At 37.8% G+C, this 26,739-nt stretch overlaps 1 long non-coding RNA gene across 1 annotated transcript in view; it reads right to left on the minus strand.

The window, feature by feature from the left end:
- The window catches only part of LOC111520735, a 75,170-nt gene that overhangs the window by 30,297 nt on the left and 18,134 nt on the right, over positions 1–26,739 (minus strand). Inside the window, exon 2 of the long non-coding RNA XR_002724746.1 lies at positions 24,165–24,453. This is a non-coding gene — a long non-coding RNA (uncharacterized LOC111520735). The remainder of the gene's footprint in view (positions 1–24,164; positions 24,454–26,739) is intronic.

Genomic DNA, 26,739 nt, shown 5'->3' on the forward strand with positions numbered 1-26,739 from the left:
CCTCCTTTAGCTTGGAGAAGTCTTATTACCAATCATCTGAAGCCTTCTTCTCTCAACTCGTCAAAGTTGTTCTCCATTCAGCTTTTTTTCCATTGCTGGTGAGGAGCTGCATTCCTTTGGAGGAGAAGAGGCACTCTGATTCTTAGAATATTCAGTTTTTCTGCTCTGGTTTCTCCCTATCTTTGTGGTTTTATCAACCTTTGGTCTTTGATGATGGTGACATACAGATGGGGTTTTGGTGTGGATGTACTTTCTGTTAGTTAGTTTTCCTTCTAACAGTCAAGACCCTCAGCTGCAGGTCTGTTGGAGTTTGCTGAAGGTCCACTCCAGACCCTGCTTGTCTGGGTATCACCAGAGGAGGCTGCAGAATGGCAAACATTGCAGAACAGGAAATGTTGCTGCCTGATCCTTCCTCTGGAAGCTTTGTCTCAGAGGGGCACCCAGCTGTACGAGGTGTCAGTCAGCTGCTACTGGGAGGTATCTCCCAGTTAGGCTACTCGGGGGTCAGGGACCCACTTGACAAGGCAGTCTGTCCATTCTTAGATCTCAAACTCCGTGCTGGGAGAACCACTACTCTCTTCAAGGCTATCAGACAGGGATGTTTAAGTCTGCAGAAGTTTCTGCTGCCTTTTACTCAGCTATGCCCTGCTCCCAGAGGTGGAGTCTACAGAGACAGGCAGGCCTCCTTAAGCTGCAGTGGGCTCCAACCAGTTCGAGCTTCCTGGCTGCTTCATTTACCTACTCAAGCCTCAGCAATGGCAGACACCCCTCTCCCAGCCTCACTGTCACCTTGCAGTTTGTTCTCAGACTGCTGTGCTAGCAGTGATCAATGCTCTGTGGGTGTGGGCGACCCTCTGAGCCAGGCGCAGGATATAATCTCCTGGTGGCCGATTGCTAAGACCATTGGAAACGCACAGTATTAGGGTGGGAGTGTCCCAATTTTCTAGGTACTGTCTGTCACAGCTTCCCTTGGCTAACAAAGGGAATTCCCTGACGCCTCGCACTGCCTGGGTAAAGCAATGCCCTGCTCTGATTTGGCTCACACTCAATGGGCTGCACCCACTGTCCCACAAACCCCAGTGAGATGAATGAACCTGGTACCTCAGTTGGAAATGCAGAAATCCCCCATCCTCTACATTGCTCACTGTGGGAGCTGTAGACTGGAGCTGTTCCTATTGGGCCATCTTGGAACCTCTGCAATAAAATCTTTTTAAAAACCACAATTTTATTCTCTCATAATTCTGGAGGTCAGAGTTCAAAGTCAAGAGTTCAAAGTCAAGGTGCTGGCAGGGGTGGTTCCTCCTAGAGGAACCTTTTCCTCCTTTTCCTTTTTTTTTTTTTTTTTTCTAATTGTACTTTAAGTTCTTGGGTACATGTGCAGAATGTGCAGGTTTGTTACATAGGTATACACATGCCATGGTGGTTTACTGCACCCATCAACCCATCATCTACATTAGGTATTTCTCCTAATACTATCCCTCCCCAGTCTCCTACCCCCTGATAGGCCCTGGTGTGAGGTGTTCCTCTCCCTGTGTCCATGTGTTCTCATTGTTCCACTCCCACTTATGAGTGAGAACACGCAGTGTTTGGTTTTCTGTTCCTGTGTTAGTTTGCTGAGGATGATGGTTTCCAGCTTCATCCATGTTCCTGGAAAGGACATGAGCTCATCCTTTTTTATGGCTGCATAGTTTTCCACGGTGTATATGTGCCACATTTTCTTTATCCAGTCTATCATTGATGGGCATTTGGGTTGGTTCCAAGTCTTTGCTGTTGTGAATAGTGCCATAATAGACATACATGTGCATGTGTCTTTATAGTAGCATGACTTATAAACCTTTGAGTATATACCCAGTAATAGGATTGCTGGGCCAAATGGTATTTCTGGTTCTAGATCCTTGAGGAATCACCACACTGTCTTCCACAATGGTTGAACTAGTTTACAATCCCACCAACAGTGTAAAAGTGTTCATATTTCTCCACATCCTCTCCAGCACCTGTTGTTTTCTGACTTTTTAACGAAACGATCGCCATTCTAACTGGCATGAGATGGTATCTCATTGTAGTTTTGATTTACATTTCTCTAATGACCAGTGATGAGCTTTTTTTCATATGTTTGTTGGTTGCATAAATGTTTTCTTTTGAAAAATGTCTGTTCATATCCTTTGCCCACTTTTTGATGTTGTTTTTTTTTTTTTTTTTTTTCTCATAAATTTGTTTAAGTTCTTTGTAGCTTCTGCAGATTAGCCCTTTGTTAAATGGATAGATTGCAAAAATTTTCTCCCATTCTGTAGGTTGCCTGAGTGATCAGTCACCTCTCCTAGCTTCTGATGGCTGCTGGTCAATCTTTGCATTCCTTGGTTTGCAGATGCATCTCTCCAATCTCTGCCTTTGTCGTCATGTCACCTATTTGTGTCCTCTCTCATTTCCTCTTATAATGACATTCGTCATTGGATTTAGGGCCCATTATAACCGAGTATGATCTCATCTAGAGATCTTTAACTTTACATCTGCAAAGACATTTTTTGCAAGTAAGTCACATTCACAGGTTCCCAGTGGGCATATCTTTTGTAGGGCACCACTCATTACAGGACAGATATGTAGTAAAATGTTCCAAAGGAAAAATGTTTGAAGGGTGTTATTTCAGAAGATAATTGTTTTGATGTACTTTAAAAATAAAATAGCAGCCGGGCACTGTGGCTCATGCCTATAATCCCAGCACTCTGGGAGGCTGAGGCGGGCTGTTCACGAAGTCAGGAGATCGAGACCACCAGGGATAACACGGTGAAACCCCGTCTTTACTAAAAATACAAAAAAATTAGCCGGGCGTGGTGGCGGGTGCCTGTAGTCTCACCTACTCAGGAGACTGAGGCAGGAGAATGGCATGAACTCAGGGAGCAGAGCTTGCAGTGAGCAGAGATCACACCACTGCACTCCAGCCTGGGTGACGGGAGTGAGACTCTGCCCCCCCCAAAAAATAAAATAAATAAATTAGCATGGATTATTTCCCCAAAACCAATTGGAAAAATAGAATTGTTAGTTTGCTGAGGTGTAAGGAATTGACATTTTTAAGTGTCATTGATAGAACTGTAGATTGGTAGGGCCTTTCAGATAGCAATTTGGCAGTTCTGTTTCTAGGAATTTATACTACAGAGGTATGTGTGTCTTTATCCAAAGATATACGCCCAGTCATGCCCATTATGGCATTGTTTGTGACAGCAAAAAGTAAAAAAAAAAAAAAAGTATTTTTTGTGTCTTTTTCCCCTGGGAGAAGTCTCCTTATAGACCTAGGGTAAAAGTAGATATACAATTCTAAATTATGTGATCACTAAAATTAGGAGAAAGTTTTTTGTATATTGACAAGGATTAAAAAGCCATAATATATTGCTAAATAAAAACAGCAAGTTAAAAAAACGTTATTTAAAGTATGATCTCGTTTTTACAATCAGTATTTTTATACACTGAGGAAAAAAACTCAAAAGGATGTACGCAGCAATTATCTTTGAGTGGTGGGACTACAGAACTTTCATTCTTGCTTTATATATTTCTAGATTGAGTAGGAACACTTCACAATGAACATCTATCATTTCTATTATAAGGGAGAAAACAATGAAGATTTTTTTTAAAGAAAGACAAATTCTACAGAGAGTGGCATTGTTGCAGGGCTGGGTCTCAGGCCAAGCTTTAGACTCTACTGCAAAGCAGTGGACAGGACCTCCTTCAGCTGCGCTTGTGAATAGCATGATTGACACTTTCTGCCTGGCCTGGGCTTTCATGCATCTGGCCTGGCTCAGCTGGGAACTCCCTTGAAATTTCCACTAAGGGGCCTCTCCACCTTTTGTACAGTATTGACCATTCCCTCATTTTCTGTAAAGCCAGAGAGCCAAGAATGCTATTAGCTACGAAGGACTCAAGCTCCAATCAGTTCATACTTCTCAGCTGTATGACTTTGAATAAGTTATTTAACTTCCCTAGCCTGCCTACCTCAAGGGTTGATTTTGGAGATGAAGTTAAAAAAATATATAAAAGTATTTCATGGACATTGCAACATAGTAGGTACATATAAATGTCAATTCATACCCACCACCTCTTCTACCACTTCTTTCTTCTTGCCACATTCCTGGGTTGGCGGTGGGCAATTTCAACAGTGGTTCTCAACGAGAGCTCTATCATCCCTTTGGTGGCAGTTTTAAAATGGGGAAGAGCACATGTTTTGGTTGTCGCCATGAAAAAGAAGCTACTGGCTTTGCCTAGATCTTTGGCAGGTTCCAGGAATGCCAGATGTCCTGCAATACATGAGACAGTTCTAGACAATAAAGAATTGCCTTGTATCCCACATAACTTTTCATTGCCCCACAAGATATATGTATAAGTTAAAAACCTGTTCATATGGGACCAGGCGCAGTGGCTCACGCCTGTAATCCCAGCACTTTGGTAGGCCGAGGTGGGCAGATCACCTGAGGTCAAGAGATCAAGACTATCCTGGGCAACATGGTGAAATCCCGTCTCTATTAAAAATACAAAAATTAGCCGGGTTTGGTGGCAGGTACCTGTAATCCCAGCTACTGCGGAGGCTGAGGCAGAAGAATCACTTCAACCTGGGAGGTGGAGGTTGCAGTGAGCTGGGATGGTGCCACTGCACTCCAGCCTGGCGACACAGTGAGACTCTATCAAAAACAAAAACAAACAAACAAAAAACACCTGTTTATGTGATTTGAGCCTGGAAGCTAATTTCATTTTATATAACAACATTGCATTTCCCAAGGAGAAAGTGGTATTTGTTTTGTTTTGATTTCACCACATTTTTGAAAATCATATTCTGACAGCAACACTACTTATGCAATTTTTGTCTCAAAATAAAAAACAATTCTTGTATCAAAACATCCCATTGTATCCCATAAATATGTACAATTATTATGTGTCAATTAAAAATAAAAATTAAAAAATTTCCACCTCAACCATCTGTACCTGTCACAAGTTTGTTTGGTGCATAGGTGCAATCACCTGACAATATTCTTATTCCTCTGGAATACTCGTTATTGAACAGTTATATAATGAAATCCATACTAATCTATTATAAATTACTTTTCTTATTTCTCTTTATACTAGTTTGTGCATTATATTGATTTTTTGAAGTGATGTGTAGGTAGATAATATTATCCATCATTTTTATTTCAGAATCATAAAAGAATCATTACAAACTATTTATTACCAAAAGAGAACATGATAAGATCAAGGACTGGTCTAGAAGATCATAAAGTTTTTCAATTGCAGCAAAAACCCGAGGGGGTAATGTATTAGTTCATTTTCATGCTGCTGATAAAGACATACCCACAAAGGGGAACAAAAAGAGGTTTCATTGGACTTACAGTTCCACATAGCTGAGGAAGCGTCAGAATCATGGCGGGAGACCAAAGGCACTTCTTCGATGATGGCGGCAAGTGAAGAATGAGAGAAGCAAAAGCGGAAACCTTTCAGATCCGGTGAGACTTATTCACTGTCACGATAATAGCATGGGAAAGATCGGCCCCCATGAATTAATTACCTCCCCCTGGGTCCCTCCCGCAACACTTGAGAATAGCTGGGAGATACAATTTAAGTCAAGATTTGGTGGTGACACAGCCAAACCATATCAAGAATCATCTCTCCTATGAAGTAGGGTGGGTTCAACAATTGTACGTTTTCAACTGTAGGATTGTGACCTTGGCAAAAATTGAAGCATTTCTGGATCCTAGGTTCAAGATAACAGCCCACATCTGTCACTCTGGAGTGAGAACCAGGGAGGCAACAGGGACCAGAATAAATCTTATGAGAAAAGGTCCTTAGCTCAGAAGGAGAGATCAAGTAATTAGTCTGTCCTTTCTAGTTTGCCAAACCGGAAGGCAGGAGATATATCATGAGCCTGTAGAAGAAGTGAAGGGCAAAAAGCCAGAGATGCAAGTCCACTGAGGAGGGGCAGGAGTGGGAACAGTTGTTGCTGGTGGTTAACAAAGTAGTAAGTTGGACAAGGAGTAAGGTAAAGAATGTGGAACAGGTTTAGCCTCAGCATCATTTTAATATGTGGGTTGGACTCCTGGATCTGTGTGCTTCTACCAAACACTGAATACTTGTTGCATGATTTCTTAAAGGTGCCATCCAGCATCTGAAAAATAAGGAATGAAGACATCTGATTTCCTCAAGTTACTTTGCTAGTGGGCCAGAAGATGGATAAAAAATATTGAAAATTGCCAACGAATAAATCATTTGTATTTTGGAATACTTCGTGTTACTTTTATTTTAGTTTATATTTACTAGTGATGGAAAAACCATTTTTTCACAGATTCACAGAGAACACCAACGCAGAATGAGCTATGGTAACGGTGTTCTAGTTTCCACAGTTTTCCAAATTATGAGGAAGTGAATGATCGCCAAGACCTCCTAATAGGCTCCAGACTACAGAGAGTTTGCAGAAGTAAAATGACAACAACAGCGGCAAAAATAAAAGACAGAGTAGATAATTTGAAAGCATTACTTCCATAGTCTAGTTTATTTTAAATCAAAACAAAATTGAAAGCAAGATTTGCTTAGGATGATGTGCAAAATGGATGCACTGTATCCAAAGAATAAAGCTCTATTCTATTAGAGTGAGGAACTATATCTGGAAAAGAGTAGTGTTAAAAATAATCCTAAAGGAGGAAATCAGAAAAGAATCAGAAAGACATTTTACACAGATCAGAAGTGAAGGTTTATCAAAGATAGAAGTCCTAAGACAGCATATAAGTGTTCTAAAATATTTATTCTAAGACACATTTAGACAACCTCTTACATCAGGAGTACCCACCCTGTCACTCACCAGACCTATCATCTTAAGAAATATATTACATGCGGTTCATGCAAAAGTGATTGCTGTTTTGCCATCACTTTTAATATATGTAACATATATTTATATTTATCTATATTTAATATGTATTCATATATACATATTCATAATGATATATATAGATAAGGGTAGAAAAGAGATATATTCACTTATTTGTATAAAATTAAATCTTGCTACACGTAGTTTTAAAAAATAAATAAATAAAATTAAATCTTTCCAACCTAGGCTATGTTGGGATGTAAGTGGTATATGGGACAGGCACAGCCCTGCCCTCACAAAGATAGCCGAGTGAGGGAGTCAGGCTGCTAAATGGGCAATAGTAACACAGACCCATGCTGGAGCAATGCGTGAACTGTCAGGGAATCTTGGAAGGGCACTTGTTTGAGTCCTGGATAGTCAGAGGGAGCTTCCCAGAGGAAGTGATGTCTAAGCTGAGATCCAAAGGATGAGTTGGAATTTGCTGGGGAATGAGGGTGGCAGAGGGGCAGGAAGATTATGTCACACAGAGGTAACAACATTTAGAAAAGCCCAGAGAGGATAAGGACTTGTCAGAGAGACAGAAGTTCAATGTGACAAGATTAGTGGCATGGAGTGGAGTGGAAGCTACCAAGGTAAATAGGAACCAGATCATAACGAGGCATCTTAAGGGTTTGTGCATCCTAAAAGCAATGGCAAGACTTTAAAGGGCTTGAGCAGGGAAGCAATGTAAATAGGTGGAACATTATTCTGGCTACAGTGTGGAGAATGAATTAAAAAGAAAGAAAACATATCTATTGTTTTTATATTCATGCATCTATTCAATCATTGTATGTTGCTAACCTGCCTTTTCCTGTTTTCTAAATCTTACATCTTGACTGGCCAAGGTGAACCCAACATATCACTCTCTCGTAAGCATTTTAAAAAGATATGCCAGTATATCCTGATTAACGTAGTAGGAAAGAATGAAACAAGAACTATAGATAATAAGGCAAGATTTTAATTGATGGAGACTCTTGAAGCAATCAGAAAATAATTATAAACACAAGATAAAGTGTCAGCTCACCTGATAGAGCTACAGCCTTAAAGAATCTTCTATCTACAATACAGGTAACAAAAATTGTAATTCAAAGTCATAAGAGCCCATTTTTAAAGGAATCCTGGGAAGCCCTCATGGAGGAGGTAGAATTTTTGTCTGGGTTGTTTCTAAAGGATAAGTAAGTTTAAGAAATTGAGAATGGGAAGTAGGGTGGAAGGATCTTCTTGAAAAAGGGTCAGGGGAAGACACAATTCATGTAAAGTATAAGTTTTGTTTGCATTTGGGGTCACGATGCTGGACAAGTGCAGGACCCTGACTGCCACCACTCATGGCCTCCAGAATGAGGAGCAATCAAGTTTTGGAGCGGGAAGGACTTCCAGCTCTGCTCTAGGAAATCTAAGCTCATTGTGACAGGTGGCATAGATTAAAGTCTTGAGGACAAGTGGCAGGGAGACCAACCTGGCTTCACAGTGCAAACATAATGTGAAAAAGGCATCAATTTGGTGGCTCAATGAATATTGGAAGGAAAGGCTTTAGAGAGAATGTGAAGTGAGGGTGAGAAGAAGCCCTTCTGAATACTTGGGAATGCTAGTTGAAAATGGGCCAAAAAGCCTCGTTCTCATGCAGAAACTATGGGGATCATGCCAAACCAATGGAAATGTCAGCATAAGTATTTGCATCTACTAGGAATGTGAGTACTAAGTTACCATCCCTTGTAATAAACACAACTAACAGTGTGAAAGCCATTAGACTGGTTCTTGGAAAAGGGCTCGTGAGAAACATTTGCTTTGAATACTCGGTTTTAGTGCTGTTAAAAAGCAGAGCTAGAGCCAGGTGTGGTGGTTCATGTCTGTAATCCCAGCACTTTGGGAGGCCGAGGCAGGCAGATCACTTGTGGTCAGGAGTTCAAGACCGGCCTGGCCAACATGGTGAAACCCCATCTCTACTAAAAATACAAAAATTAGCCAGGTGTGGTGGCATGCGCCTGTAATCCTAGCTACTTGGGAGGCTGAGGCAGGAGAATCACCTGAACCCAGGAGGTGGAGGTTGCAGTGAGCTGAGATCGCACCACTGCACTCCAGCCTAGGAGACAGAGTGAGACTCCATCTCAAAAAAAAAAAAAAAAAAAGCAGAGCTAGAAAGCTATGTTATTGTTATTTGGCCAGGGCCTTATTTGTATGAAGCAATAGCTGACAATCTTAATGGTTTTAAATAGCCCTGAACAATTCTCTGATTTTGAGAAAAGCTAGTGAGCACATTGTTGTCTTGATGTAAATTAGCACACAGAGCCACAGACAAAGTTGTTTTCTCCACTTTCTCCTCTACAGTTTCTAATAATTCTGTACGTGCTTCCCTACCTGTTACCACTGGCCAAGGAAAAGCCAAAGTAATGTGTCCATTACAGGATTCTCTTCTACATACCTAGAAGCCTTTCTGGAAAAGAGTATTCAGAGAAAAATAAAGAAGCAGCAAATCATAGGGCATTACTAGCAGTGAAGCCTTGAAATTTGGTTTCAGTACTAACCTTAAGAAACTGGCAATTGAGAGGCAAGTTTCTGAACAAGGTAATAATAATGAAAATGGCATTTTAATATTTAAATATAGTTTCTAATATAAGGTAAATGAGGGGAGGGAAAAACTAAAAGGATTTACAGGAGGTTCTAAGAAGAAGATGTCATTGTGAATAAAATGGAAAATGGGTGGAGTTTGAGGTTTTTTTAGTGCCTAGAAAAAGGGAAAATAAATGGTTGCAAAAGGTGTTTTAGGTAAAGAGACACCATAATTTGAAGCGAGGCCATGTATGGGAATGCAGGGCTGGGATGAGAGGTGTGAAGACACAGATGCCACTACAAAACAGAGTAGTGTTAATCCTGGTAATTCTCATCCACCCCAGTACAGGTAGATAAAATTTAGAGATGAAAGGCCATAGGCCGGGCGCGGTGGCTCAAGCCTGTAATCCCAGCACTTTGGGAGGCCGAGACGGGCGGATCACGAGGTCAGGAGATCGAGACCATCCTGGCTAACCTGGTGAAACCCTGTCTCTACTAAAAAATACAAAAACTAGCCGGGCGAGGCGGCGGGCGCCTGTAGTCCCAGCTACTCAGGAGGCTGAGGCAGGAGAATGGCGTGAACCCGGGAGGCGGAGCTTGCAGTGAGCTGAGATCCGGCCACTGCACTCACGCCTGGGCGACAGAGCCATCGTATTTAACCAGAAGAAATCACTGTTAATTTCAAATGGTTAGCCAATTTGAGGAGAGTCTAAAGGGAGGGGAAAATGTTAATAGAAAGCAAAAGGATAATAAGATTACAAATAAAGATATGACAAGGGTGTGGGACTTGAAGGAAGAAAGCAACAAAATATGGCTGGACCTCAGAAGATAGTGAGGTATGTAGATGAAGGATAAATCTGATTTCAAAACCATGAGCAAAGGCCAGAATAGCTCTGGTGGTTTAACGCCCAGTGCTTTTTATTGCTTTATGAAATACAAATTGTGAAGCCTTAAAATTGTTTTGCGTGTAGCGTAATGTAGGGGGAGTCACCTCAGCCCACAGCCCCTCTGTCTTGTTAGATGTTGTTGTCCCATCCATAGAAGGACGAAGCGGTGCCATGAACACAGGGGAAGAGGAGAGACGCAGGAATGAAGGCCAGGACAGGAAAGATGAACTCAATAATAGGAACAATGAGGAAACAGTGTGGGGAGGGAATAAACATTTATTTCCTAATACGATCCAGATGCTATAAATATATTATCTCATTCAACCTTCACCACAGCCATGAGGAGCAGACGATTGAAGAAACAGGAGATTGAGGAAGTTGCCCAAGAACACAGAACTGCATTGAAGCTGAGACTCCATTCAAAACCTAATATCACAACATTCCTCTCCTTGAGATGGGAAAAATAGCACTTGTAGGATAGAAGTAACAAGAGATTGAAAACTGAAGGTGAAAGTTATTACACACACACAAAAAAAAATCTTAGAAACAGAATGTTGAAAACATGTGAAGCCACTAGTGTTCAACATCAAGGGTGTTATTGGACAGTTATGGGAAACACCTTGGACTATTAAGATAACTATTTAAGAAAAGCTAATTTTCACACATGGAATGATCGGAAGAAACTTGTATAATCAACTGAGACATCTGATAAAAACTGTAAATAATGAGGAGAATGTCATCTTTCCTCTGGCATAAAAATATTGCCAGATTGTGGTGACAGTTCAAAAATTTAATGAAGGAGACCCCCCTCCCCACCCCGCCCCGGAGAAGAGTCATCCTTCCTTTCCCTTCCCCCAGCTCTTTCTCTCAGCCAGCCCTTTCTCAGCCACTCTGATTTCAGGAAATAAAAACGGCAGGAAATTCAGTATTTGCTCTTGGCATCACTTCCTCTCTTTCCAAGCCACCCCCCACATTTCCCATTCAATCTATGTATTATAATGTGTATCCCCATCTTATGTCCTTGAGAAAGGCTTTCAAATAAAACAAGTACTACCTGTTTTGATAAAAGTATCTCCTTCCAAAGTTATTTTCTTAAATGTCATTACCTTGAGTCTACATAGGATAAATAAATCAATAAAATACAAAATGTCTCTTCCCTGGACAAAAAAAAAAATTCTGAAAATTGTTTATTTCATGAGAAATGCATGACAGATGGTATGAGTAGTGGTGAGGCATTCAAAACAGAACAAAGTTTCCTACTGTTCTGTCAGATGTTTCCACTCTCTGTTCCATCCATTAAACGCTGACTTATTTTTCTTCCACAAATTCAGTTTGGCTTCTAAGAAAAAATAAATAATGCTTTGGGTATTCATTTAAGATTTTCTTATACTATTACTGGAAACCTCAATCTGAAATGTAACCTTCACACCACAGGGATTAAGTGGCTGGAAGCATCTATGAAACTATCACAACACATAAAAAATGATGCTCATTGTTCAAGGAGCATTCAATTACCTACAGTCATTCAGATTATTAAATTGGATGCGTAGAGTGGTACATAAGTAATATTTAAATGTTTCATGGGCCAGGCATGGTGGCTCACACCTGTAATCCTAATACTTTGGGAGGCCGAGGTGGGTGGATCACTTGAGGTCAGGAGTTCGAGACCAACCTGGCCAACATGGTAAAATCCTGTCTCTACAAAAAATATAAAAATTAGCAGGCATGGTGGTGGGCACCTGTAATCACAGCTATTCGGGAGGCTGAGGCTTGAAAATTGCTTGAACACGGGAGGTGGAGGGTTCAGTGAGCAGAGATGGAGCTCCTGCACTCCAGCCTGGGTGACAGAGCAAGATGCTGACTCTAATAAATAAATAAATAAACAAGTTTCAGGAAAGGAGATTACTGTTAAAATCCAAAATGTTCAATTGGTCAGTAATGAGTTTGTTAAAACAATACCCATATTGCCTCAATGATGGTTCTATGAAGCCTGTCTGACCCACAGTCCATGGGCCTCACATGGCCCAAGACAACTTTAAATGCAGCCCAACACAAACGTTTCATAAACTTTCTTAAAACATTTTGAGGTTTTCTGCAATTATTATTTTTCTTAGCTCATAAGCTATTGTTAGTCTTAGTGTATTTTATGTGTGGCCCAAGACAATTCTTCTTCTGACATGGCTCAGAGAAGCTAAAAGATTGGACACCCCTGTTTAGGCTATAGTTTGGTAATCAATGAATGGCATTCTCATAGAGGCCCACCAGCCTTATGACTGAGAACTGATAAATTCATGAAATTGAAGCATTTGCACGATCTCATGCACAACGTGCATGCACACACACACACACACACACACAACTTTCAACAAGACATGATTAAACATGGTCGTGTATGAACTTTGCCAACTCCTACATCACCCAAATGCTCCATGCCTACTACATACTTCTCTTTTATGAGGTTTATCTTGCTTACTTCCCCTTTTTGATTCTTTTGAATAAAATTTTTGGATCTAAAGGAACAATGAGCGCCTAGAAGAAAACTTGTAGAGATGTGGATGATAAAGTTTTCAAAGCATATTCCAGATGACAAGTGGATCATATTTTTATTGTTCCTGCTGAGTCAGATCCTTTATAGAATTGAGTGACTCCACTTGGCATATGCTGATTTATGATAGGAACTGAGATTTATTAAAAAGACTCTATTAAAAAGACTGTAATCTCTAAAAAGAAAATAATTAGACAAGACATTTAAACAAAAGAACCTAATTAAAAGCAAAATATTTTTCAGCAAAACCATGTCTGCTGAAAATTAGAGGAACATTTTCAAGGTTGTTCTGGAAATAAATTGACTTTACTTGGCAACCTTCACAAAATGGAAAGTACTGCAGTCTCTCCTGCCAGTTTTCTTGTGTGTAACTGACCACTGCTAAATAAGAAACGAACCCAAAACTCCATTGCTTTAATTATTCGTCTGATTGACCAGCAAATCAACATTAAAAATTATTTTATTTTTACAGAGGAGATTGGCAAAGTGGGTTGCCATCTGTAATTGTTTTTTTAAAAACATAGCATTCGGTAGCGTAATTGGCTAAAATGTTGATGATAGAATCCTAATGGTAATTACAAACTGAAAAGAAACTAGAATATTGAAATCTGAGTAATTTAAAGCAGGAGTTTTAAACTGACAGCAAAATTATTTTGCTACTTACCAGGCACAAGGCACAGACTTGTCTTATAGGTTTCTTTTCTTCAGAATTCAAACCTGTGACATGCACAGGTTAGTACTTAAGCTTTAATAGATTTAACTGTTAACTTTTATGTGGGATTATCGGGGAGAGAGTTTAAGAAAAGTGGACATACAGGGATTCTCTGTAAATGTCCTTGCAACTTCTCTGACAGTCTAAAATAATTGTTTTTAATGTAAGGATTATGGTTATTTAGAGAAGGAAATCTGGGTGAGGAAAAGAGCTTAGGGAGAGCTCCACGGAGCAAGCCCTGTTTGTGTTGGACAGGCAGAATTAATATACAAATTAATGTGTAATAGTTACTCATTAATTGCCCAAAAGAGGAAGGGCATTCTAGGGAGAGGTAAAAACATTGAAAAGTACAAAGAAGTACAGTCCTGGCTAACCAGAAAATGTCAAACAGCTTTTACTCCTTCATTAAGTGAGGTTTAGAACTATTCCTCTGTGAGAGCTAAGATTTAGGGGCCAATCACCACAGCAAGGATTTTGTATCAAGTCCCCAAACTTCTTGTCAATTATACACTCAACCTTGTTCTTCCCGGAATTATCTCTCTCTCTGTCTAGTGGATCAAATTTTCTTCCTTGACCTATGATGCCAGACATATCGCACATTGATACAGCGACTTTGACCTTGCCATTTGGACATGGGAGTATTTTGGCAAACTGTTGCCCATGTTACAGTTCTAATTCATACAACGTTGAAACGAGGAAGTCTCCCTTCCTTTCTCGTGGATTTCTGAGCATTTTGGTGGAGGAGCCTTAGTACTTATCACTTTTTGCCTTGAAGTGTACCAACACCTGAAAAAAAGGCACAGGGCTGCAATGGAGAAGCACTCAGGGTCTGGAGTCGCTGCTTATACCTGCCAGTGGTATAAGGCATGACCATAACCATCTCAGTTGGCCTTTCTGAATTATTTCCTCATCCTTGTAATGATAGCACTTCAACCACCAGGTTGCAGTAAGGACGTAATGAAGTGAAGTAATGTAGTCCACTGCCTGGAATAAAAGAAGTATTTAATAAATGCTTGTTATTCTCAAGAAGTTTCTTCTTAGGAAGAAAGTGTCTGTCTTATACATCTTGGAATCCCCCGTAACCCAGTGCCTTATGCCTATTATGCTGCATTCTCTTATGAAAAGATAAGCAACCCTTAGAGTACCTTTCAATCATACTTGAGAATTGTACTGTATTTCTTATCTTTCATGTACAGAAATTATAATGTTTTGCGCTGTAGCTATATTATCATTAAAGAGCTCTCATTGTATACATTTTGCACAAAGAAACTGAAGATCCAAGGGGGTCATTTGCTCAAGGGTATACAAGCTAGTTATTGGGCATATTTCTCCTATGAGCTACTTCCTATTTCATAACAGGTCAGCCTCCTGTCCTTAGCATAGTGTTTTCCTTCACTCATATCTGTTTTCTCTGTTGCCCTATGACTAACAAACTCACCATAAGAAAACTCCAGTCATATTTGATGAATAGAAGTAACACCGTCTAATTCTTTCATTCAGGACAAAACACATCTGCTTCTTCACTCTATGTGAAAATTGTACCTAGGTCTAAGAAGACATGATGTCACAATATGTGAAAAGCATAACAGTTCATGGTAAAGGAACATCAACATTCCCTAGTGCTTTTATTGCAAACTTGTGTGCTGCTGTGTTCCATTTCTGTGATTATATATATGCAAGTTTAATGTAACTGATTTTCTTATTTGTAAACATTAGAAAATGTAAACAAAACTTGACATGTTAGTCACAATATTGATGTGGTTGGAATGAATGCCTTAATTTTTCTATCATATTTTTAAATTAATATTTTATAGCAACCTACATTGCTCTTTAGACTTAATATGAAATAGCCCTTAGAATTGAAACAGAGTAAAAATCTGAATATGGTGGAAAGCTATATTAAGATATTTTAAAAATTCTTTCTAAAAAAGTTTTATGGACTTCAGGGCTTGTAGCGTTTGTCAGATTAACTATTAATACATAGTAATTTCATTATTGTGGATTTCCGTTTTTATATTTTAAGAACTATATGAATGGTTTAGTGTAAAATATGTAGAATGCAAGTCTCATTCCTATGTAAGCAAACCGTTGATACACACCTAAGTTCTTCCATTTGACCAAGGTAAAATCTGTTCTTCCATTTGACCAAGGTAAAATCTGTTCATATCCTCCTCTTTCCTCCTGAAAAATTACTTTCTGTCAATGCATTTGTTACAAATGTTTCTTTGATGCTTGTTAATTTTCCATTTGTCTGGTACTGTGCCTTTTTGTTTGACCTGCTGAGTCCTAATATAGACATTAGGGTGGATGGGTACATAAAGATTTGTCTTGAATTTTGAGTCTTTCTTTGTTTCCTGAGGATAATATCTTTTATTAGTCTTCTGCACAAAAATTTTATCCTTTGATCTGTGGGCAGCTTACAGAAAAAATGCCTAGGAATATGACTAAAATTTTTAAAAACCATTATATTTTTAAAGCCAGTATTTTTATTTTTTATTTATATATTTATTTGATTGTAAGTTGATGGATTATAGCTATATATATATATTTATGGAGAATAAAGTGATATGATTTATGAGTACAATGTGTAATAATTAAATAAAGCTAATATTTTAAAATGTATGAAAGTCTTCTATTGAATCATGACATGCATAATTGGTGTCCTGAAATATTATAATTTCAAAAGAATTGCTTTACTATAACTTCTTTCATAATTTGCCTACACCTGCACTCCTCTGCTTGATCTTTTGTTTCTGCTATGACAAGGGAGAAGTTTTTTAAAGTACATGTCATTTACAAAGAGTCCCTTCACACAACTGACTGTTGAAAAGCAGATACCTTCAATAAGTCAGCCAAATAAATTCCTGTGAAGTCAAAAGACAGAAGTAAATGCTCCCTACCTTAGTCCCTTCTTCACGAACTTTTTTTTTGGTTCCATAAATCTCTTTCTAAAAATATGCAAGGTTTCCAGGACAATACTTGATTCTGTTATTTCTTGTACAAATTTACAGGTCTAAAATTCCTTCTAGTTTTATTCCAAAAATGAAATTCCAGGTCTCTTTAATAAGTAGTTTCATGAATTCGCTCATTCATTGGTTTTCCTGACAAATTTTTATTATCTGACTCAAATACATCAACTATGACATTGTAATCTGAAGATAAAAATATGAATAAGAAAATTTTCCCACCTCCATAAATTAATGGTGATACAGGTTTAGAATCACCAGAATGCACAATGATAAAGTACTAACTGAGGAAGCAGCACTAAGGAGAAAGAAAGAAACGATATTTGAACGAACCAAGAAAAGCCTCCCAGAAGAGTTGGGTCATAAAAATCGTGTAGGTGCTGATCAGGTGACGAGGTAGAGGATGGACCTTCTAAGTGGCAGGAGATGAATGATAGGGCAGGCAGGTCAAAAGAAAAGTCAAGGAAAAATAGGATGTTGACAGACACTAAAGGGTCTATATACCAATTACCTTAAGGATATGGGGGATTCATATCAGGTTTTCAAATACTGATTGAAATAAACACATTTAAGGTCATAACTATCTGTAAGGAACATACATTATTACCCTTTTTTCTGGCACATAATATTAATATGTTGTTTAATGTGACTGCTATTATCTTTAGATATGACTTCATTGATGTTCCAACTTTTACACAGCCAAAAATGGTCCAGAACCATTTCTTGTTTAATTAATTATTCTCTCTAAGTGCCTAGTGAGTGCTCATAAAATACTACATGACTATAAGGAAGCACTCTTTTCTGTAAAGAGTTTGGTTATTGGACAATCAAGATATAGCACATCTTTATGTTTATTAAATACTTCTTTGACCATAAGCATGTCTCAATGTTTTATTATTATGTATTTCACTAGCTTGATATGGTCTCAGTTCTTGTTTAGGTTTCTGCTCTAACGAATTGAATCATAAAAGGAGATTCAATGAAGGAGAAACCCTGCGCAGGCTGTGAAACATAGGTCAATCTTTGGGAAAATAGGTGTAGGGAACAGTGGCTTTCTGAGACATAATCCAGCAAATCAAAAGAAAAATATACTTTTGCATTTAGCCTTGATGGGGTAACAGGACCCAGATTTACCTTCCCACTACAAACAACTGGAGCATTGGACAAAATATATGAACAACTGTCTCAGGATGTTTGGCAATGAACTCTGCATGTTTGTGATCCCTAATAAAACAATACAAAATAAAAAGAATGGTGCATTAGTGACCTGTACCAAGCTAATCTAACATATGTGTTGTATCAGTCTATTTTCATGCTGCTGATAAAACCATACCTGAGACTGGGTGATTTATAAAGAAAAATTGGTTTAATGGACTCACAGTTTCACGTGGCTGGGGAGGCCTCACAATCATGGCGGAAGGCAAAAAGCACTTCTTACATAGCATAAAGCAAGACAGAATGAGAACCAGATGAAAGGGGTTTCCCCTTATAAAATTATCAGATCTTGTGAGACTTATCCACTGCCATGAGAACAGTATGGGGGAAACCATCCCCATGATTCAATTATCTCTCACTGGCTCCCTCCTGCAGCACATGAGGATTGTGAAAACTACAATTCAAGATGAGATTTGGGTGGGGACACAGTCAAACCATATCATGTGTAATTTTAGTTATGGGGAAATACTTGAATAATGGAAAATTTTTTTGTAAATTTGATGAAAACTGTAAATGCACAGATTCAAGAAGCTCAACAAATCCCAAGACAGATAAACATATACACATGAAGACACAAACATGCCAAAGCCCATCATAATTAAAATGCTGATAATAAGTGATGATGAACAAAAAACTTTTCTTGTTGTTGTTTTTGTTTTGTTTTGAGACAGGGTCTCACTCTGTCGCCCAGGCCAGAGTGCAATGGCGTGATCTCAGCTCAGAAATCCTGTGAGTCAAAAGATATCTATAAAGTACTAAATGAAAAACACTCACGGCCTAGCCATATCCAGCAGGAATATCCTTAAATAAAGCCTTTAAGAATAAAGAAAAAAATAAAGATTTTTAGACAAGCAAAAGCTGAGAAATATTTGTCACTAGAAAATTTGTACTACAGAAATGTTAAATGTTGTTCTTCAGGAAAATTACGTAATAAACTTAAATCTTTGCGAAGTATTGAAATTGAAAAGTACAGAAATAGTAAATGTGAATAAACATTGTTCTCATTTTTTGATTCCTTAAAAGATAATTGTCAGTGAAAAAATATAATCAATATATTATATATTTTGTAATACATGTAGAAGTAAAGTCTATGCAAAAATACAGGTTGGGTATCCCTTGGCCAAAATGCTTTGTTTTGAATTTGAAGTGTTTCGAATTTTGGATTTTTTTGAATATTGGAATATTTGAGTACACATAATGAGGTATCTTGGGAATGGGACCCAAGTCTAAACACAAAAGTAATCCATGTTTTATGCACACCTTATACACATATCCTGAAGGTAATTTTATGCAATATATTTAATATTTTTGTGCATGAAACAAAGTTTGTATGCAATGAGTTGTAGAAGGCAAAGATGTCAGGTATGGAATTTTCCACTTGAAGCATCAATTTGGTACTCAAAATGTTTTGAATTTTGGAGCATTTCAAATTTCAGACAGAAAAGATGGAAAAGATGTATCCTGTTGTACAGTTCTTACTTTATATGGGAAGAGGCATATTATTAATTGAAGGTAGACTGTGAAAGGTTAATGATGCATATTGTAAACCTTAAAGCAAACACTTTTAAAAAGAGAGAAACACTAAGTCATAGTGCTGATGAAACAGACTAAAATGAAATACTTGATTTATAAGATAGAGGGCAGGAAAAGAGAAAAAAGAACTCAGAACAAGTGGGTCAAAGAGAACATAAATAGTAAGACAAAGAATTTCAACATTACTCTATTAATAATTACATTAAAACCAAATGGTATAAACAGTCCAATTAAAAGGCGGAGATTGTAAGACTGAATAAAAAAAAAATATGACCTACTACTTACATACTGTCTACAAGAAATTCACTTTAAATATCAAAAAAGGATAAAAGTAAAAGAATGATAAAAGATGTAACATAAACACTGTGTAAAAGTGTAACCAAACACTGATCATAATAAAGCTGAACTGTGTCTTTTAAGATTATATGGGAATTCAAAACAAGAAATATCACCAGGGATAAAGAGGGCATTTCATAAGACTAAAGTGTTCAATTTATCAAAATATCATATCTGTTATCACGCCATCATAACAGACCTGAAGTCAACATTCACTAATTCTGTGATCTTTAAGCATGTGACTTCAGCTTTCTTAGTCTAAGTTCCTTAATTTTATAAAATGGGGCTACTACTTGACAGGACCGTTGCTACTAAAAGTACTCTGAGTTCTATGTGAAATGTGAAATTATTTCTCTGCCCATTTTCATATGTTTATTTTTAACTTTTTAACTCTTCATTTTTAAATCATTTCAGGTTTATAAAGCAGCTACAAAAAATCTTTGTATATTTTCACCAAAATTTCTCAGAAGTTAATATCTTATGTAACTAAGTTATCAAAATCAGGAGATTAAACATTGATTCAGTACAATTATCAAACCTTCTTTAAAGTTTTTACCAATTGTCTCTCTAATGTCATTTTTATTGTCCAGGTTCCAATCCATGATCACATGCTGCTTTGGGCTGCCATGTATATCTACTCTCCTTTATTCTAGAACTGATTGTCAGTGCTGCTTTGTCTTTCATGGTCTTGTCACTTTTGAAGAGCACTGGTCAGTTATGTTTAGAAATATTTCTAAATGTAGGGTTATTATTATTTTTTTATTTGAGACAGTCTCGCTCTGTCACCCAGGCTGGAGTGCAGTGGCGCAATCTTGGCTCACTGAAACCTCCTCCTCCCAGGTTCAAGTGGTTCCCCTGCCTCAACCTCCCGAGTAGCTGGGATTAGAGGCATGTGCCACCTTGTCAGCCTATTTTTTGTATTTTTAGTGGAGAGCATGTTTCACCATGTTGACCAGGCTGGTCTCGAACTCCTGACCTCAAGTGATACGCCTGCCTCGGCCTCCCAAAGTGCTGGGATTACAGGTGTGAGCCATTGTGCCTGGCCAAATTTAGGTCTATCTGATAGATTCCACAATTAAATATACATTTTTGAGTAAAAATATCACAGAAATTATGCCATGTCGTTTTAAGTGCAGCATATCAGGAGACACAGGCCATTGATTTGTCTCTTACTGATGATGTTAACTTTGATTACTTGGTGAAGGTGGTGTCTTCCAGGTTTCTTCACCCTAAAGTTACTATTTTTCTCGTTATTATAGTAATTTTAAAAACCCTCAGAAAGTGTACCCTGTCATGTTTTCCCATTAAGCTTGGCATAAACAGAGAGAAGGAAGGAGGAAGGAGGGTGAAGAGTGAGAGAAAGGAGAGAGAGAGACAGAGAGAGACAAAGAATGTGAGAGAGTGGATTCCTGACATCTTTTTAGGAAGTACATTGTATCCATTTCTGCATTTCCATATCTTTTCTTAAACTACTTTAATTTTAAAAAAGAGATAGAAGGAATCTACTCTATTCTCATCCCAATCAGGCTGGAGCTAATTTAGATTTGCCAAAGATAAAGAACTCCCCAGGAGCTGGGCGTGGTGAGTTATGCCTATAATCCCAGAGTTTTGGGGAGCCAGGACAGGAGACTCCCTTGAGACTAGGAGCTCAAGGCTACTGTGAGCTATGATTGCTCCATGGCACTCCACCCTGGGAAGAGAGAGAGAGAGAGAGACCCTGCCTGTGAAAAAAAGGAACTCCTCAGGCACCTGAATTATGTTGATGTTAATTCCTGTTTCAGTGAGAATGTGTAAGGCCTCTATAAGGGGAACAAAGGGAATGTTGGTCTCTCCCTGGGTTTTTCTCCAGGTGGCATGTCATTTTCCCCTCCATCAGCTGAAGTCTCTCATTACACCCTAGGCAGTTGTTCTTGAACTCAGGCACAGGAGGAGTTTCCTTTCTGGGATATTGAGCAAGTCCATTTTTACCTGATAACTTCATCCAATATTCATTCTTCGCTCTGAAAGCTGCTCCTCCCACGTGCAAATCAACACACCCTCATCCTACTCTGCCTGTTTATGTCACTGCTTCATCTGACGATTGTTTGTAATGGTCACATCTGTTGCTTATCTGCCTTGTAGGAGGCCGTGGAGATGAGGAAGGTAATATGTGTTCAAAGGAAAGGAAAACATGTCCCACTTTGAGCCACACTCTCTTTTGGGGGCACAACATTACTGAAGTCATCATCTGCCCAGGATACCTCATGATTTAATCATAGGAGATAGCCTTTTACATGTAGGAAACTATAATTTCCGAAGAGTGAAGGGACTTAGTGAAAACACAATTGAAGATGTAAATAATCTAAACTTAGAACTTAAATTTCCAGATTGTAAGGACTCTGTTTAAAACACTACTGGCTCTCAGATGCCATGGAGCACCTAAGAAAGCTGTATGAAGATGAGTTAAGACCCAATTTCATATTTACACAAAATTGCAGTATTCTAGACACTAAAGTACAGACAGAAGTAATTCTTCTCAAGGTGAAATGCATTTAATTAGGAGTAAGTCCATGTGTAACAATTTAAAAAATAACTTTATAGCCATTGACTTTACACTCATATCAGAGCTGAGTTCTAACCATGGTTTTAATTTTTTTAAAAATAATATTTATTCTTTTTTGGTTCAAAAAACAATACAAGGACAGTGTAAAATTGAAATTGTAGAAAAAATGTATTATAAAAATGTAAGATGTAATGTAAAAAATAAAAAGCACTGTTAAAGATAATCACTATTCTAGTTTTGGTTAGTAAAATCCTCCAACTTTTCTGCCTATGTAATATAAAAATATTTATATATTTTATATTATTTTCTATATTTAATTACACAAGTATATTGATAATTCATAATCATATTATATAATCATATGTAAGTAATCATTATAAATATGTAATTATCATTATATTAAAGTATGAGATGATTCTTACTTCTTTGAGAAAGCTCCTTTTTACACTTATTATGAAGCTTTTCCTGTGAAGTTACACAACCTGAGTTTTAATGAGTGTAAAGTATTCTATTGGATGGTTGAACCATAATTTATGTAAATATTATATAATATTTATGTAAATAATATATTGTTGGGACATAAAGTAGTTTTCTTTAAAATACTATTAACAATGGCCATGACCAGCTTGGGCAACATGGCAAAATCCCATCTCTACAAAAAAATTTTAAAAAATTAGCCAGGCATGGTTGCATGTACCTGCAGTCCCAGCTACCCACTATCCTGAGGTGGGAGGCTCATTTGAGCCTGGGAGATGAAGGCTACAGTGAGCCGTGATCATATCACTGCACTCCAGCCTGAATGACAGAGCGAGACTCAAATAAAACCCCAAACCCAACAACGATTAAATTAATATTCAAATATTTGAATCTTTATGTACATTCACAATAGGTAAAATATGTATAAATTAAAGTTTAAACTTATTTATTAATAATTTATCAAAATCAGGAGATTTTTGTCACATATTTCCGTATTTCCTCTAGAAAGATTTACCCCAATTTACAATCTTCGAGCACTGTCGTTTACTTCTATCTTTTGACTATGAGGAGTGCATCTGGCCGCAGAGAACAGAAAACCCGACCACAGCAGTAAAAGTAAGAAGTCTGTTTGTCTCAGACCACAGGAAGGCCAGAGGTTATCAATCTTTTCATCTTTTTCATTCAGTAGTGTTTCACAAGTATTTGCCTATCTACCACCTGTATTAGCCCATTCTCACACTGCTATAAAGAACTGCCTGATACTGGATAATTTATAAAGGAAGAGGTTTAACTGACTCACAGTTCTGCATGGCTGAGGAGGCCTCAGGAAACTTATAATCATGCTGGAAGGGGAAGCAAACACAACCTTCTTCACATGATGGCAAGAAGGAGAAGTGCCTAGCAAACAGGAGAAAGTCTCTTATAAAACCATCAGATATCGTGAGAACTCATTATCATGAGAAGAGCAGCATGGGGGTAACCACCCCCTTGATTCAATTACCTCCCACTGGGTCCCTCCCATGACACATGGGGATTATGGAAACTACAATTCAATATGAGATTTGGGTAAGGACACAGCCAAACCATATGTATCACACCATGCTTTTTAAAAGTTGACATCATCAAATGGGTATAATTATACAATAATTTTATTCTAATCATTCCCTAGTTTTCCTTTTTATGTTATTTTAATTAATCCTGTTTTGAACAGCTTTAGGTATAATTTTTAGGTTACATCTTGGATTATTAGAGTCCTATGACTGAGGATTTCTACCTATTTTGATATTGTGGTCTAGTATTTTAAATTTTTAAAAAATTTATTTTAAAATGAACTTTGTATACTAGAATAGTCTTAGATTTATAGGGACATTGCAAAGATAGTACAGAGGGTTCCCATAAATCCTGCATCCAGTTTCTCTAATTGTTAACATCTTCGGTTACTATGGTACTTTTGTCATAGCTAATGAATCAATATTAGCACATCATTATTAATTAAAGTTCATACTTTATTCATATGTTCTTAGACTTTACCTGTTGTCCTTTTTCCGTTCCAGAAACCCACCCAGAATACCACCGAGTCATCATGTTTCCCTGGACTGTCTTTAGACTGTGGCAGTTTCTCAGACTTTCCTTACTTTTTGATGACCTTGACAGTTTTGATGAATAGTAATCAGGCATTTTGTAGAATTTTCCTCAATTTGGACTTGTATGATGTTTTCCTCATGATTAGATGGTGGTTACAAATTTTGGGGAGGAAGAACACAGAGGTAGAATGCCATTTTCCTCACATCACATCGAAAGTTCATGCTGTCAACATGACCTGTCACAGATGCTGTCAAACGCGATTATGTGGCTGAAGCAGAGTTCTTTTCCACTGTGAGTTACTCTTTCCCCTTCCATCCATGCTGTGTTCTTTAGAAGGAAGTCACTATGTGCAGCTCATACTTATGGGGGTTGTGGCGGGGCAGTTATTCTCCACATCTTTGAGGAGATAGCTATACAAATTATTTGGAATTCTTTTGTACATGTTATTTATTCAAAAACGCATGGATATTTGTTTTATACATTGGGATATAATGTAATACTGCACTATTTATCTTCTTGCTCCATTTACCCCAGCTGTGGCCATTGGGATCTCTTTCTGTTGGCTTCTATGTTGCCATACCCATTTTTGTTTTGTTTTTAGCATTTCCTTATTTTATGACACTACGCGATGCTCCAGACTTGTCTTGTATATTTTCTGCCCCATTCGTATAATCAGCCATTTCTCCAAGGAGCCTGATGCTTTGTATTGGAGAATAGTATTACAAACCAAGATCTAGAAACTGAGTATGCTTAATACTTTATAACCTGTAATCAGTGATATATTTTTTCTAATTTTAATCCCATTCACATTGCAATTAAAAATTCATATACAGACATGTAAAATATCTGCAATTAAGCCTATTCTTTGTGTCTTGTTCTTGACAGAAATAAAGCAAGGCTGTTTGCAAGCATACGCTGGATTTCTTTTAATATTAATATGACTAAGGGTGATACATGGACAGTTGCTTGATGGGCAGAATGCCTTTTCACCCTTTCAGAGGTCCACCTGAAATCTCAACCTCGGCCTTAGGGTCACCTCCTATAAGCTCTGTGGATTGCACAGGAGGAGAGACAAGGTCCACTGTCATTCTGCCTCACCTCAGTAAACCCAGACATGAAAAGCTACTTCTATTCTCACTTCTCTAACTTCATACCTTCCATTAAATAACCCCAATATTCCACCTCTGAAAAATAAATTGTGTATAGCAAGGTATTAAAACAGAAAAACACATCCTGATTTGAAGCTTCATTTTGTGCCATTCTATTTGTAACACCATTTTTATGAAACCACGAGAAAAAAGGAACAAATTTAAGAAATATGAAGAACCACATACATTTTTATGCAGGCATTATATCATTATATGCATTGTCCAATGATCAAGACCATTGACATTAGAGTTAAAGTAAGAACAGAGAAGTAATGCAGTGGAGAATCAAATCCATCAATTACATTAACAGCAAATTGCACACTAATCCTTTGTCTATTATTTACAGTATCAATAAGTGTATCCTGTCTAGACTACAGAATACTTAAACTCAAAGGTGTCAATAATAACAAATAAAGAATAACATTATTAAATAATAAACATCAGTTAAAAATTAAAATGAACAGAATATAAGATAAAGCACCCTATAGACTGTGTTTGTAAACCTAGCCTACTTTATGAACCTGTTACAGGAATTATGATTTATGCTAGCTGATAAATCTGATTTTGACAATTGGGTAAAGAAAAAACTCAGATTTTTTAAATTAAAAAATTTATTTTGCTGGAAAAAGGATTCCTATATGATAAAATTTTAAATTTACATAATCAGTATTTTAGTATTTCCCAATTTTTTATGTGGTTTTCAAATTCGTATCTTATCAGTGTCATGTCAAATAAAAAGAGCTGAATTAAATGGTTTATCTTGACCATATTTAACAATCACGACTTCTATAGCTGCAAACAAAGCTTATCCATTACTAAATGCAGTGTAGAATTTAACTTATATTTAGATAAAGTCAGGAAATGGCACCTACATTGTCCTCAGTTTTCTTTCATTTAGACAAAAACTGAGTTTCCCCCTTTTGTTGAGTTGTTCAGTTAAAAGGCTGTTTCATTTGGAGAATGTGACTGCTGGCTGCTGGTGAGAATGGGCAGGACAGAGCCAGGCCTGACTGGAGAGGGAGCCACTCTTCCCCCTCAGAAGCTGACTCAGGTTCCAAGGTTTATGCCCTGGGCTTTCGCCCACGGGCATTTACTCAGAGAAAATTTGTTGAGTACAATCATGGTTGTTGAGTATAATCATGATGACCCCTGACCAGTCATTCATTTCATATAGGAACTCCTTGGCATGTGTTTCAGAGGACTTGACTGAGAGTGGAGATCCATGACATGATATCAGTGTCTCCATGAACATGCAGGTCCTAGGGACGGGTGGTGCAGGTGTCCATGGCAAAACAAGGCCTTAGCTGGTAGACTGGATTTCAGGGACAGGATTCTGACACCCACCAGGAAATTTTCCTGGAAGAAAAACAAGC

The sequence above is a fragment of the Piliocolobus tephrosceles genome, chromosome 5, assembly GCF_002776525.5.
Source record: "Piliocolobus tephrosceles isolate RC106 chromosome 5, ASM277652v3, whole genome shotgun sequence".
In the NCBI taxonomy this organism is placed as follows: Eukaryota; Metazoa; Chordata; class Mammalia; order Primates; family Cercopithecidae; genus Piliocolobus; species Piliocolobus tephrosceles.